This window comes from Ambystoma mexicanum, chromosome 1q, assembly GCF_040938575.1.
Source record: "Ambystoma mexicanum isolate Mex_15411 chromosome 1q, UKY_AmexF1_1, whole genome shotgun sequence".
NCBI classification, from domain to species: domain Eukaryota; kingdom Metazoa; phylum Chordata; class Amphibia; order Caudata; family Ambystomatidae; genus Ambystoma; species Ambystoma mexicanum.
In genome coordinates this window covers 1041376319-1041388675 of record NC_090922.1, presented here as the reverse complement: position 1 = coordinate 1041388675, position 12357 = coordinate 1041376319, and the positions used below count along the sequence as shown (strand labels likewise).

The following is a 12357-nucleotide window of genomic DNA, read 5'->3' as shown; positions in this document are numbered from 1 at the left end:
CAGTCTCCACCTCTCATGTTCCCTCCCAGACCCTCTGTAGCACTCATGCTTCTCACTTCACCACTAGAACTCATGACATCCTGTTCTCTCTTTCCTCTTCCTATCCCGCTACCTCTCTCCACCCCTTGTAGCCACTTCTCCGTCTCCTCCTCCTTTCTCCTCTTTCTCCCCAACACCTGGCGATGTTTCAAGACAAGTCCGATCTATAAAAGTGTCATCCAAACAGTTGCTCCCCTGCTCCTCCAGAACCATTAAGGACCACATTGGCACCCTTACTCCAGCCTTGGCCGATTTCTGCAATAACTCTTTTGCCACTGGATCTTTTCCCTCTCTCCTTAAGCACTCCCTCGTGCACCCCCTCCTTAAAAAGCCTTCTGCCGATCCTACCTGTCCGGCCAACTATCATCTAATCTCTGTCATTCCTTTCTTGGGCAATCTCCTGGAAAAGCTGTCCATCTCCTAGCTTACTCTCCACACTGAATCTGTTGGTTGTCTGTGTGACCACCAGTCTGCCTTCAGAGCAGCCAGAGGCACAGAAACCGCTCTCTTGAACACCCATGAAGATCTGCACACTCATCTTGATTCCAGCATACCTTCTGTCCTCATCCTCCTGGACATTTCCTCTGCTTTTGATGTGGTTCATCACACCATCCTGATCAATCGACTCTGTGAGAACCTGGGCATTACGGATCAGGCCCTGGAGTGTTTGACCTCCTTCCTCCTTGACCGACCCTACTAGGTCCAACTTGGGTCCTTTCTCTCCACCACCTCTCTCTCCACATGTGGTGTTCCCCAGTGCTCTATCCTCTTACCCTGGCTTTTCAAAGTGTATTTGGCCCCTTTAGCCCTGGTTCTCTCTAGGTTGCAACAGCCTTGTTGCACTTCTCCCTTCGTTCTCCCTGGCACCTCCCCTTCAACCTTCCCCCTTGCCCCTGCACTTTGCGTTGTCGCACTTGTATGATCTGAATGACACAAGGACTAGTAAGATTGTTTGTCTTGTCCTCACTTTGTCTCCCCTCCCTTGTCTTGTCATGCCCAGAAACATTTGTGTACAGGCGTGTTTTAAATGACATATTTATATCATATCATAAGGTTGTTGAAACTGGTGGCCTAGTGCCCAGTGGTCAGTACCTTAATGTTCAGTTCGCTTCACAACCCTAGACCCTAACTCCAGACCCCAACTGCTCCTCCCCACTCTTCGCTGCCAGCATGAGTCTTTGAATGTGGTCCAGGTGCATCAACACAGTTCTCCACTCCTTCCAGTAGCCTCTGGCAGCGTCCAACAGCCTCCCAGCTAATCCAGACAGCACACTGCAGACAACTCCTCTTCGCCCTTCTCCCAAAGAGACACTGCTTGACCCTCCAATCAAAGACACATCAGGAACATTGGGGAACTATACAAGCTTGCTTTCATGGACCTATCCCACAAGCCTCGTCTCTCGGCAGTTGAACAGCAGGGAACAGCCCACCCCATGTCCGCTCTGTTCTGGGGAAATGCTTTTAAGCAGCATCCAGGCACGGTCAGTGAGCAGGGAACAGCCAGCCGCATGTCTGATCTAAATAAAATGTGATTAACGTACCAAATGAATCCCTCCCTCAGCATCTTTGCTCGGCTGGCTCCACCCTTAGCTCCCTTCTGCCTAATTTTTCTACTTGCCTATAATCCCAAAACATATTATGTATGCATTGTTTCCTTAGTCTTCCACATTTCGACCATTAATTCCCACCAGTATTTTGACCAACTCAATTTATTGTACTCCATTGTCTCCCGATGCTGTCCACAATTACATAGTGCAGACTTTCACAGAACCTAAGAAGAAGCTCCATCCTTCAAGGATGGCCCTCCTTCAAAACCCTTATGTCAGGGTTTCAATTAGGCCTCTTACCTATCCTGTGTGTGGACACTGGGGTTTGAGGGAAAGCAGCCAACTACTTCTGTTACCATCTCAGCTGGGCATGGCAAATCTGAGGCATGATAACCCAAATCCATCATCATATAATCCAATAAGCAATCCAGGCAGCAAAAACGGAGACAGGGAAAACTGGCACAGTATCCCCATCCCAAAAAATGCAGCACTTAGCACAGAATCCTGTTGGTTTCTATAGTGTTTTACGCAATGAGCCTTTTACAAACATAGTTAGTATGATACAATTGGTCGGTAACCTTAACTATGCTATGAACTTTCTAACAGGGTATCCTCTGACCTTGGGTGCAAACCTGTAGCAGACTCTAGCGGATCGTTCCATTACGCTGATTAAGACCTGATCATGAACATAGTGCCTACACGAACCATATTCTGATACTCAGGTGGCTAAACATGTGTTCATGTCATGATGTGGGACATGTGGTTGGGTTTGCTTGTGCCTTAAACAGATGCTTACATCATGTGCGTGACAACAATCTATTTAATCACCTGGCCACCTCCCCAAATATGTCTGCACCCACTGCTTCAACTCTCAATGATGGCTTCAGTTTCACTCTGTCTGTGGATAATGTACACCCGGGCTGGGACTCATCAGAAATAGAATACTGTGAGCTACGATAGCCATCTTTGCCCGACTTTGATTTTTCAAGCTTTTTCTTCACTTATGTTTTGTGTATGGAGAATTACGATGATTCTGAGTGATCCTTTCGTTACGGACTACGCAATCAGCATCAGATTAGTGCAGTAATACCTATCTGATAAGGACAGTCCTCCAATGATATTCAGCTGGTGATCTACACCCATCCCAAGTAGACAAACATGTTGTTTTTTTGCCAGTAGCTATGCTCAGCATTCAACCAGGGTTGCTGGAAGAAGAGTGTTAGGTTTAGGAGTGTGCCATGGAATCACGGATAACGCAGATAAGCTCTTGGCTCCAGCCACTTGAGGATTTGAAGGAATGTTCCCTCAATCTTGTGCACATCTTTGCTAAGGCAACCACCGGTGTACACATTCCTGGTATTGGCACATTCTGCTCTGCAAAGTTCATTGACTGGAGGTGCCTATCATGTGCATTGATCGGATTGGTAGTCCTCGGTGGCCTACTTCAAAATCGAGGACGCAGGCATTACACTTTATATTTTTCCCATGGTGTGAAGGATGTACAATTGCGGATCAACGCGTTTATTTTCACAATAGGAGCTGGCATTCCTGGTGGCATCTGGAATGCAACCTATGATTTGTTGTTGGAGAGTTGAACAGTCTGAAGGTTTAAGATGGATGGAGGGTCTTATACTAATCAGCATTGTGCATTGTGTTTTATTTTCCATTTTTTGACATCACTTTCTCAACGTCAGGACATGGTATTTGCCAATTGTGTTAGGTGAGACCTGAAATAAACAAATAAAAAAGAAGATTGTATTGAATGCTTTGTAGTATTGCTTCTGTTGTGGTTTGATGGTTGAGGGGATCCTAGTCTAGTTTGACTGATGTCTTTTGGCGACGTGGCATTAAGGAAGGGGCACCTATTCTATCCCACAAAGAAACACAGAGGTGCAGCCCAACACCTTGATTCCAATATTGCAGCTCCTGTGAATGAACTATACTGTACACAGCAGTATTTTTAGAATAACAGTGCTTGCTGTCCTAGAACCCAACAGGTTTAGTGAAAAGTGGGTGACTGGATTGATGACACAACCAGTATCACTGGGCTTAATTGGAGCCCCCTTAGTCCTTAACAGCAGATATTGGGCTTAGCGAGAAGGGGAAGGCCTTTGCCTATAGTGGCACAGCTGGGACACAACTGTTCAATCCCATCTCAATGTCCTTTTATGGTCCCGGGCGACGGGAATGTTGAAGCACAGGGTATGACTAGCCATAGGAACTCTTCTGGGAGTAAGAAAAGTTTATAAAAGTCAAATACTATTCCTGGGGCAGTCACAAACATGTGCCTATATATACATACACACACACACACATTTCCTACAAAGTCAAGAATACCCACTAGCACACTCACACCCCTCTTTTCTATGCCCATTGAGCTTCAACCTGCCCCAGTACAGCTGACAGTGAAAGTCATGTTAAAACGCAATCAAGGTGCTAAAAAGGGAAAAGGCAACTGCCAAAAACCGAGTACACCAAGGCATTGAAAACTGCACGCATGCAACTCTGAACATGCTTCTACAAGATTCATAGCTCTCTCACTGAATTTCTAAACGCAAACTTATTAACATAAGAAGATGGTAGCATCATACTCATCAGGGGACTTAGATTGGGGCTCACATTCAGAGCTCCTTGATTGGCTAGGAAGCCAGTCGATGCCCCCTAGCGGGCACTAATCATTTGTATTTCTCACAATTCGATGAAGAGAGCTCACGATCCATTCCTGGTGTAGGTTGCATTGTATTGGGGTCTTTGGATGCCTTTTATTCGATCCGCTGGTATCATTTCAAAATCAGCAAAGACAAGCAACGGTATTGGCATGAGGATCATCTGCACCCAGATAGATTTTCCGCATGGATAGACTGTACCACTGGGAATCCCTGTACCATTGGGAATCCCTGTACCACTGGGAATCCCTGCCACGCCTGATTGCCCAGCCCTATGATACCAGTGCAAGGATCACTGCATGTGTGCCGCGCTTCTGGCAATAATGCCTGTGAATGAGAAGATGCCGTGGAAAGCGCATTTTCCACTTTGTTTCTCTACATCTGCCCCCATTGGAATGAGTCTGTCTAGGTTTGCCCTCTCTTTCTTTGGCATTTCATCATCCGAATCTCACAGTCAGTGGAAAACAGTGACATGTTGTGTCTTTATCTTTCTTTTCACCTTGCAGTTGAGTCGGATTTACGGTTGGGTGGTGCACTGTGGAATTTGTTAGCAGCCCGCCACAGGTCACCAGGGTGGGCCGCACCAGATGTCGGGGTCACCCGACTCACCAATAATGCTGCGGGCACACAGCCGATGGACAGCAGGGGACACTGCGATATGTCCGGATCACTGGACAGTGTACCGTGGCTGGGGGTACCCAGGATGTGGCAGTCTCAGCTCTGGGGGCACCCAGGCCGGGGGCTGCTGGCCCAGGTCAAAAAGGATGACTTTAGAGACCATCCTGGAGTCATCCGATGATCATCGAACTACATTAGAAGTCATTCCCACATCATCAGAAGTCATCAGGCTGTTAAAGTCATCAGCAAATGTCTCCAAATGGTGGGTGATGATTTGGAGATGAGCTTAGGATGACTTGCTGATGATGCCAAGATCATCCGTATTTTAGAAAACTTTGTTCCTGATGATTTTAGGATGACTTGCCGATTACTTCAAAAGCGCATCACCTTGTTGCCTCTGATGATTTGGGGATGATTCTGGGATGACTTGCCGATTACTTCAAGAGCATCACCTTGTTTGCCCCTGATGATTTGGGGATGATTCTGGGATGACCTGCCGATTACTTCAAGAGCAAAAACATGTTTGTCCCTGTTGATTTGGGGATGATCCTGGGATGGCCTACTGATTACTCCAAGAGCATCGCCATGAAACATGTTTGTTCTTGATGATTTGGGGATGGCTAACTGATTTCTTAAGAGCATCAGAGTTTGTAGGATGATTTGCGGACTAATACTGATTGTCAGTCAGCTTTTGCTTAGTTGCCCTTGTGCTGAATGATTTTCAAATGCTTTGCTAAGCACACCTATTTGACTATGTTGGGCGAAAATGGAAGCCACAGGCCTACATATAGCATGCACCCCCTGGGTGAGAGTCCTTTGCCATCCCAGTCAAAAGCAGGCCTCCAGCACCCTCAAAATCCCCAATGTGGCAAGGGTAAAGCTTGAGACTATGTTGGGCAAAAATGGAAGCCACAGGCCTTGACATACCATGCACCTCCTGGGTAAGAATCCTTTACCATCCCAGTCAAAACCAGGCACTCAGCACCCTCAAAATCCCCAATGTGGCACAGATAAAGCTTGAGACTATGTTGGGCGAAAATGGAAGCCACAGGCCTTAACATAGCATTCCCCCCTACCCCCCGGGTGAGAATCCTTTGCCATCCAAATTGTTTTAAAAAGGCATCCAGCAACCTCAAAATCCCCAATGTGGCAAGGGTAAAGCTTGAGACTATGTTGGGCAAAAATAGAAGCCACAGGCCTTAACATAGCATGCAACCCCTGGGTGAGAATCCTTTGCCATCCCAGTCAAAAGCAGACACCCAGCACCCTCAAAATCCCCAATGTGGCAGGGGTAAAGCTTGTGACCAAGCCTCTCACCTGTCCCTGTCATATAATTCAATGGACTCTCACCCGTCCAAAACAAAATCATCTGCTTTCACCTGCCTTGGGGCTCTGAAAGGTTGAGAGGCATATGGCTTGGGTGGTGGAGTTGCTGTTGGCAAGGTGGGTGGTGTGGGTCGTTCAGAGCAATGCAAGGTGATGTTGGGAAGTACGGGTCGGTGAGTTACTGCAGACCTGCCTACATTTGAAACCTGCCTACATTTGAGACCTCAAGAAGTGCTTGAAAACCCAGAGGATGGGGGGTGGGAGGGGCCACCTGGAGGTCCTGGAGGTTAGGCAAATCTGATTTTACTGGGGTAGCTACTTGGGGCAATGGGGTCAGCTGCTGTGGTGAGGTAGGGTGTTTGGGTTGCCTAAGTGAGCTGCTATGGTGAGATTGGTGGTGGTGGCATAATATATGTATATAGAGCATTTTGCCTCTGAGCTATCCTCCCGGCCCATGAGGTTGTGTGGTGGGTCTGGGTGATCGATTTGCTCGTGTTAAATGCCAAGTGTGGTATGTCAGGAGAGCCACTGGTGAAGCCCAGGAGGAGAGTAGTCTGAACCCAGAATTTTCACTTGTGTGGTTCCCTGCACTGGAAAGGGAGATATCAGGACCATATGGGAGGCAAGGAAACATTTGAGCAATACCATGATTGAGGCCTTTTTAGAACTGTGTTCCCTACAAAATAATTCACTCCCAGGTACCTCAAATTTTGTCAGCCTAGAAACAGCAAGATCTAAATGATTTTCCCATGATAAGACGCTTTAGGCAAGTGGCAAGTGACTGGAGTCCAGTCTTGCAATTGAAGTACTTAACCACATATCTACCCATCTGCAGTTTGTGGACATGTTTGGGTTTTGATGGAGATGACTTAAAAAGTATGCAAATCACATGATAAAGCAAGCTGACAAACATAACCTTTGTGATATTTTTCCTCATATGTTGTCACTTGTGATTTGTGCGACTCCTGCACCAGATGTGATACTTTAGCCTCTTAGTTATTTAAATCATGAATGGTTTTATTTTTCATGTATTATTTTCATACATTCCAGTCATCTAAGTTTACATGAAAACACTTCTATTCTGCCAACACGTGTTTCACCACAGCTTTTAGCCGTGGTTCCTCAGGAGAGATTCCTTTCTTTTTTTCTGAAAAATAGTCGTTTTTTGATTTCAAAACTTGAAAAGTGGGTTTCTTTTATGCCAAATTGATAAATCTTAATCTTCTTGTTATTTGCCAGGTCCGATTGCCTTAAGCATGCTCGCCGGGATCACCTTTGTGATAATAAGGTCACCTACTTTTAGTCATTGTTTGATGGAGGCATGCAGCTGGTTAATAAAGAGGATTTCATTTAACTGTGCTGCTCATAACAAAGCGTGTTTTTTTCTTCTCCCCTTAATTGCACTGGTAAAACTGCAGAATCGCCGTCAGGCCTATTTGCTGTGTCTGAACTGTTAAATGTATATTACACACTTACTTGTCTCAGAATTTCAAGGGCACTGAGCGACTTTTGTTTTTTCACCATGTTCCCACCCTCCTTGAGCACTTTCCGGTGTATAGGCGCTATATAAATAAACAATACAATACAATAGATGGTCAGCCAGAGGGAGCTGAAACATTAAATCCCCACTGAAAAGCTACAATTCCTTCTTTTTATTGTAACATAGTGTGTGTGTGTGTGTTCTCTATGTTTATGATATTGTCTCTTTTGAGACGCACCCACACTGTTTATGTGTGCTTGCGTTTTTTGGATTATTTTAATGGGAGTCAGCTTGTTTAGGGCTTGTTTCAGAAAGAGATGCAGCTTGTTTTTTCTTTCTGACCGGAAACACTCGAGACTGGACACCACACCACACGAGCAGCAATGGCGGAGGTCAAGATTCCAGCGTGGGAATCGCAAAACAAACGCCAGAATAATTAGGTAAGCAGATGATGCGTGCATTTCTAGGTTTGTTTCTTTTAGAGTCCCTGCTTTCGCGCATCTTTTTGATCTCTGTGCCAGGACGCATATATGTTATCTTGATTGACGAGGCAGACCGGCCTCGATCTTCCCCAGCGAGGAGAAGATGGCGCTGCACTGGCTGAGAGGATCGAAGCTCACAAACACAATGGAAATAAAAAAAAAAAAAAACGGAAGACCCGCAGGGATGTAATCTGTTAGCAGTCTAGCCAATCCCCATATTACTGTACACAGGTTGATGCTGTGCTTTTGTGACATTATGTTTTCGATACTATCGGCAGAAGTGCTTTTTCCGAGGCTCGATCGCCTTAAAAACGGACAGATGTCACGGTTCAGCGTACTTTATTAAGTACATACACAGCACCTATTTTGCGCTTAGTAAAGGTAAAATACAAACACAAGGTGGGTGCACGCCTGGTGAGGGGGTTTTCTGGGCTGTGCAGAAGCCCCGGTGCTAGCCAGCAGCGCGGGTATACTAGGACAGAGCGGTGCTTCTGAAATTCAAAGGCTGCATTTCATTTGTGTCAGCCTGGACAGCGGGGATGGCTGTTAAACTCTTCAAATGTTAAAGAGCACGTGGACAGCTGCCCCTCTCAGGCTGCGGCTCTTAAGTGCCCCTGCAGTCAGGGGGCAAGGTGCCTGCCTGCATGCAGGGACGGCTCCAAACCAGGGAGACTTCCCATTATCATGCCCTCCTGACCACCAGACTCAGTGCCCCCTGCCGAGATACTCATCCTCGTGCCCACAATAACACAGCATTCTGTAGGATGTGTTCAACCTGGCAAGATGCCTCTAGCAGGGTGTGTATTTTGCGGGCGGCAAGTGGTGCAGTGGCCAGTCTGCCAGCGTGCTGGCTCTGGACCAAGCAGACCGAGTCTAGTCCTATCTCCACTTCAACTCGGTGTGATCCTTGTCAAATCACTTTCAGATCCTTTTTCTGCCAACATTGGAACTAGTGCCTTGTTTCGAAAAGACCGTTTCTGTGCGATATGCATGTTTGCTCAGGTTTGCCTTGTGATGTACAAAACAGGTAAAGCCGATCAAAATAATGGCGTGAGGTTGAATTGGATTGGCAGAGGGGGCGAGGCTGGGTCTGCTCATATGTGCGCCCACTTGACCTGTTTTTCCTTCCCTCCCACACCCCCTCCTGTGTTACAGAAGGACTGGACCACCCACCGAGGAGGGAGAGGAGCCATGAAGCTGCTACTGGGTGGTGAGAGCGCTTTCTATTTTAATTCTCCACCAGGGCAAGCATACCTACTATGCGCCCCCTCCCCCAGGGGACAGGAATAACGCACCCAGGGGCAAGGGGTGGGAGTTTCAGAGATGGGGGACGTGGTTACTTCCCTTTTGAACAAACACACACATGTTCGTGTCATGCCAGTGTATACATTTGCAAACCAGAAACTAGCCTGCTTCTCGGCGCTTAAGTGATTGGTGTCGCTGAGGGCGTCTCTAAACTCAATAACATTCACAACATCAACCTCAGAATAAGGAAATCCTAAAAAGGAGCTCAAGCCAGTTGTTTGAACGTAAATCTCTTTTCACAGGTGCTCAACCGACTGAGCTATTCACCGTGTCTGTCAAATCATGGAGTCTGCTGGCCAATAATACGCATTAGCCGAGTCAGGGCTTTGTTCCAGAGTGGAGCAAGCAACCTCATGCGGCGCCCGTGAACACCACATCAATTCTTGACATAGTGCTCGGCTTGACCTGAAGGGAACTTCAGGGGCGACGCAGCCCCCAAACTTATCCCGTTAAAAGCCCTGCCACTGTATCAGCAACTGTGATTCTGTATGAGATAAATGAGCCAAACAAGAAAAATGGCTCACAAACAGCTAGACGTCTTTTCCTTTCCGCAGTTTAGGGTTCCTTTCATGGTGTAGTGGGTTAATGCACCTGCTGCAGGTATCCGTCAAACAGGTTGAGAGTCACGTCTGCCTGCCTCTACTCTCCGCCCTCTGCAATTTATCCAGAAGGACTGCGAGACTTGTCCTTGGCCTCAAGCCCAGGGATCGTATCTCTCCAGGACTGAAATCTCTGCACTGGCTCGAGGTGGCTGCAAGGATTAAGTTGAACACCCTCTGCATTGTCCACAAGGCCTTCTTGGGCCTGGGGCCGCAATACCTTCAACTTTCTCTTCCCAAAAATCTTCCTTCTCGAGCTCTTTGATCATCCGCCTCCAACTCCCTCAGGGTCTTTCGCTTCTCCAAGCAACCAGTTGGTGGTAGATCTCTCTCCTCGGCAGGGGCCTCCTCCTGAAACAGCCTTCCTGCTTCCCTGAAACTTGAGGAGAACCATCTCCAGTTCCGGAAGCACCTCAAAACCTTTCCCCCCCCCCCCATCCCCTGCTGAATTCTTGGCTGAAACTGCACTGGCTACCTGGCCACCCTTTGAGACCTTGGGCCTAGGCCCCGCCATTTACACACCTGCACTGGCAACCCCCGCACCTGGGAACTGTATTCTGTATCCCTACAGTCCCCCACCAGCACTTATGTCTGCTCTTACCCTGCACTTGCCATCATCCCGCCTTTATTTTTCTTATTTATTCTATTATCCCATGTACTGCACTTTTTCTCCCTCTCCCATGTACTGCACTTTTCCCCTCTCCCTTCCCCTCGCACTTTTCCCCTTCCCATGCACTTGTGCGATCTGAATGACACCTGGCCTAGTAAGATCGTTGTCTGTCTTCCCTCTGTTCCCCCTCCCCTGCCTCGTCGCATTTCGAACACTTGTGTATAGACGCATTATAAATGCCATATATCATTTGCAAAGAAAGTAGGATGGATAAAGAAAACAAGAGTGAACTCTTGGGAGGAAGTAGTCTGTTACCCCAATGCAAATATGCTACCTTGCAAATATGCTACCTTTTTAAAGAAGAGTATCTCAAATTTGTATTTCTTTTAACATGTTTTTTTTTTCTTGTTTTTTTTAATACTTTTTGGCCCCTTCAACTGCATAGAGGAAGTTATCGAGTAGCCGGGTGGGTGGCAGAGGTTGTGCAGATGGGAGTGTGAGTGTGGGTACAAGATATGTGCGCGTTGTTGGTAGATATGTATCGGGGTGTAAGAATGGTATGGGCAAAAGGGGAGGTATTTAATTAGCAAAGGGTTTGAAAGACTATTTCCCCATTTTCACTTATGCCTTCTATTTCTAACTGATATAAATCAATATAGCTACACTAAAGACAATAAAATTCTGAATGCAGCCACAGAAAACCATAATTCATTTTCAGTTCAAATCTATCTTTAAGCCCGTTTCATCCTTTGTGTACAAATGCATTTAAATGTAGTGATGCATTTGTAAATTGACATTTTAACATTAATCTGGTATGTATTCTACAATAAGGAATTTAACAATGCCTATTCAGATGTCCATTTAGGTTCATATATCCTTTCTTTTTTTGTAGAATCTTTGAGATCTGTCTGCAAGGCTAACAGTTGGCCTACTATGGACGGCTGGGTGATAAGGAAGCTCGCCACCAAAATTTGCAATGCCAGAAGAGGCCTAAGGAAGACTCTGCATTTTGAAATGCAGGATCGATGATATTTGTTGGTTTTTTTTCAAACCTATTCATTCTTATGGAATACAGCTATGCTGTTAAACCGAATTTGTTGAATAAAAAAATGCTGAACACTTTCTGAGCCTATGTTTGATTGAAGATATCTTATAACAAGAGCAATACTATATTAAAATATCAACAATTTATAGCTGCTACAATCATAATATGAACTGGGTAATTGTTAGCTGCTCTTATTGATATTGGGTGAAGTGACTAGCGGCAGTCTGTCATGCGGGTAGATTCTGTGTAGGCTGCTGGAAGAGTGTATTTTAGTGCAGTGCTTTGCAATTGTGGGAGTTTATTGGGGGTGAGGCCATGCTGGCTAGAGGTGAGAATTGAAATGAGGGAGCTTACAGGTTGGTTTGTGACCTGGGAAGTGGGGGTGTTTGTAGTTGTGTGCACTAAATCGAGGGAACTTAGTTAACGGGTGCTCTAGCAAAGATGAAGTGACACCTGCAAAATTCCATATAATTTTATTTTCCCTGTAAACTATCTAGAAGTCTAACTAGAGTCATTGTAAAGTAATGCCACCAATGTTACTCAAAAGGGATACATCCTGGGGTAATCCAGCCACTTTTCCTAAATCTTTTGGAAGCATCTTGAAATCATTAAAACTCATCCTGGAGTAGTCTGCATTAAT

At 46.1% G+C, this 12357-nt stretch overlaps 1 long non-coding RNA gene across 1 annotated transcript; it reads left to right on the top strand.

The window, feature by feature from the left end:
* Nucleotides 1-9191: 9191 nt before the first annotated feature.
* LOC138522009 (uncharacterized) lies at nucleotides 9192-11794 on the top strand. Its single transcript, XR_011283211.1, has 2 exons — nucleotides 9192-9368; nucleotides 11565-11794. It is a non-coding gene; the product is annotated as an uncharacterized lncRNA (long non-coding RNA).
* The last annotated feature ends 563 nt before the right edge of the window (nucleotides 11795-12357 follow it).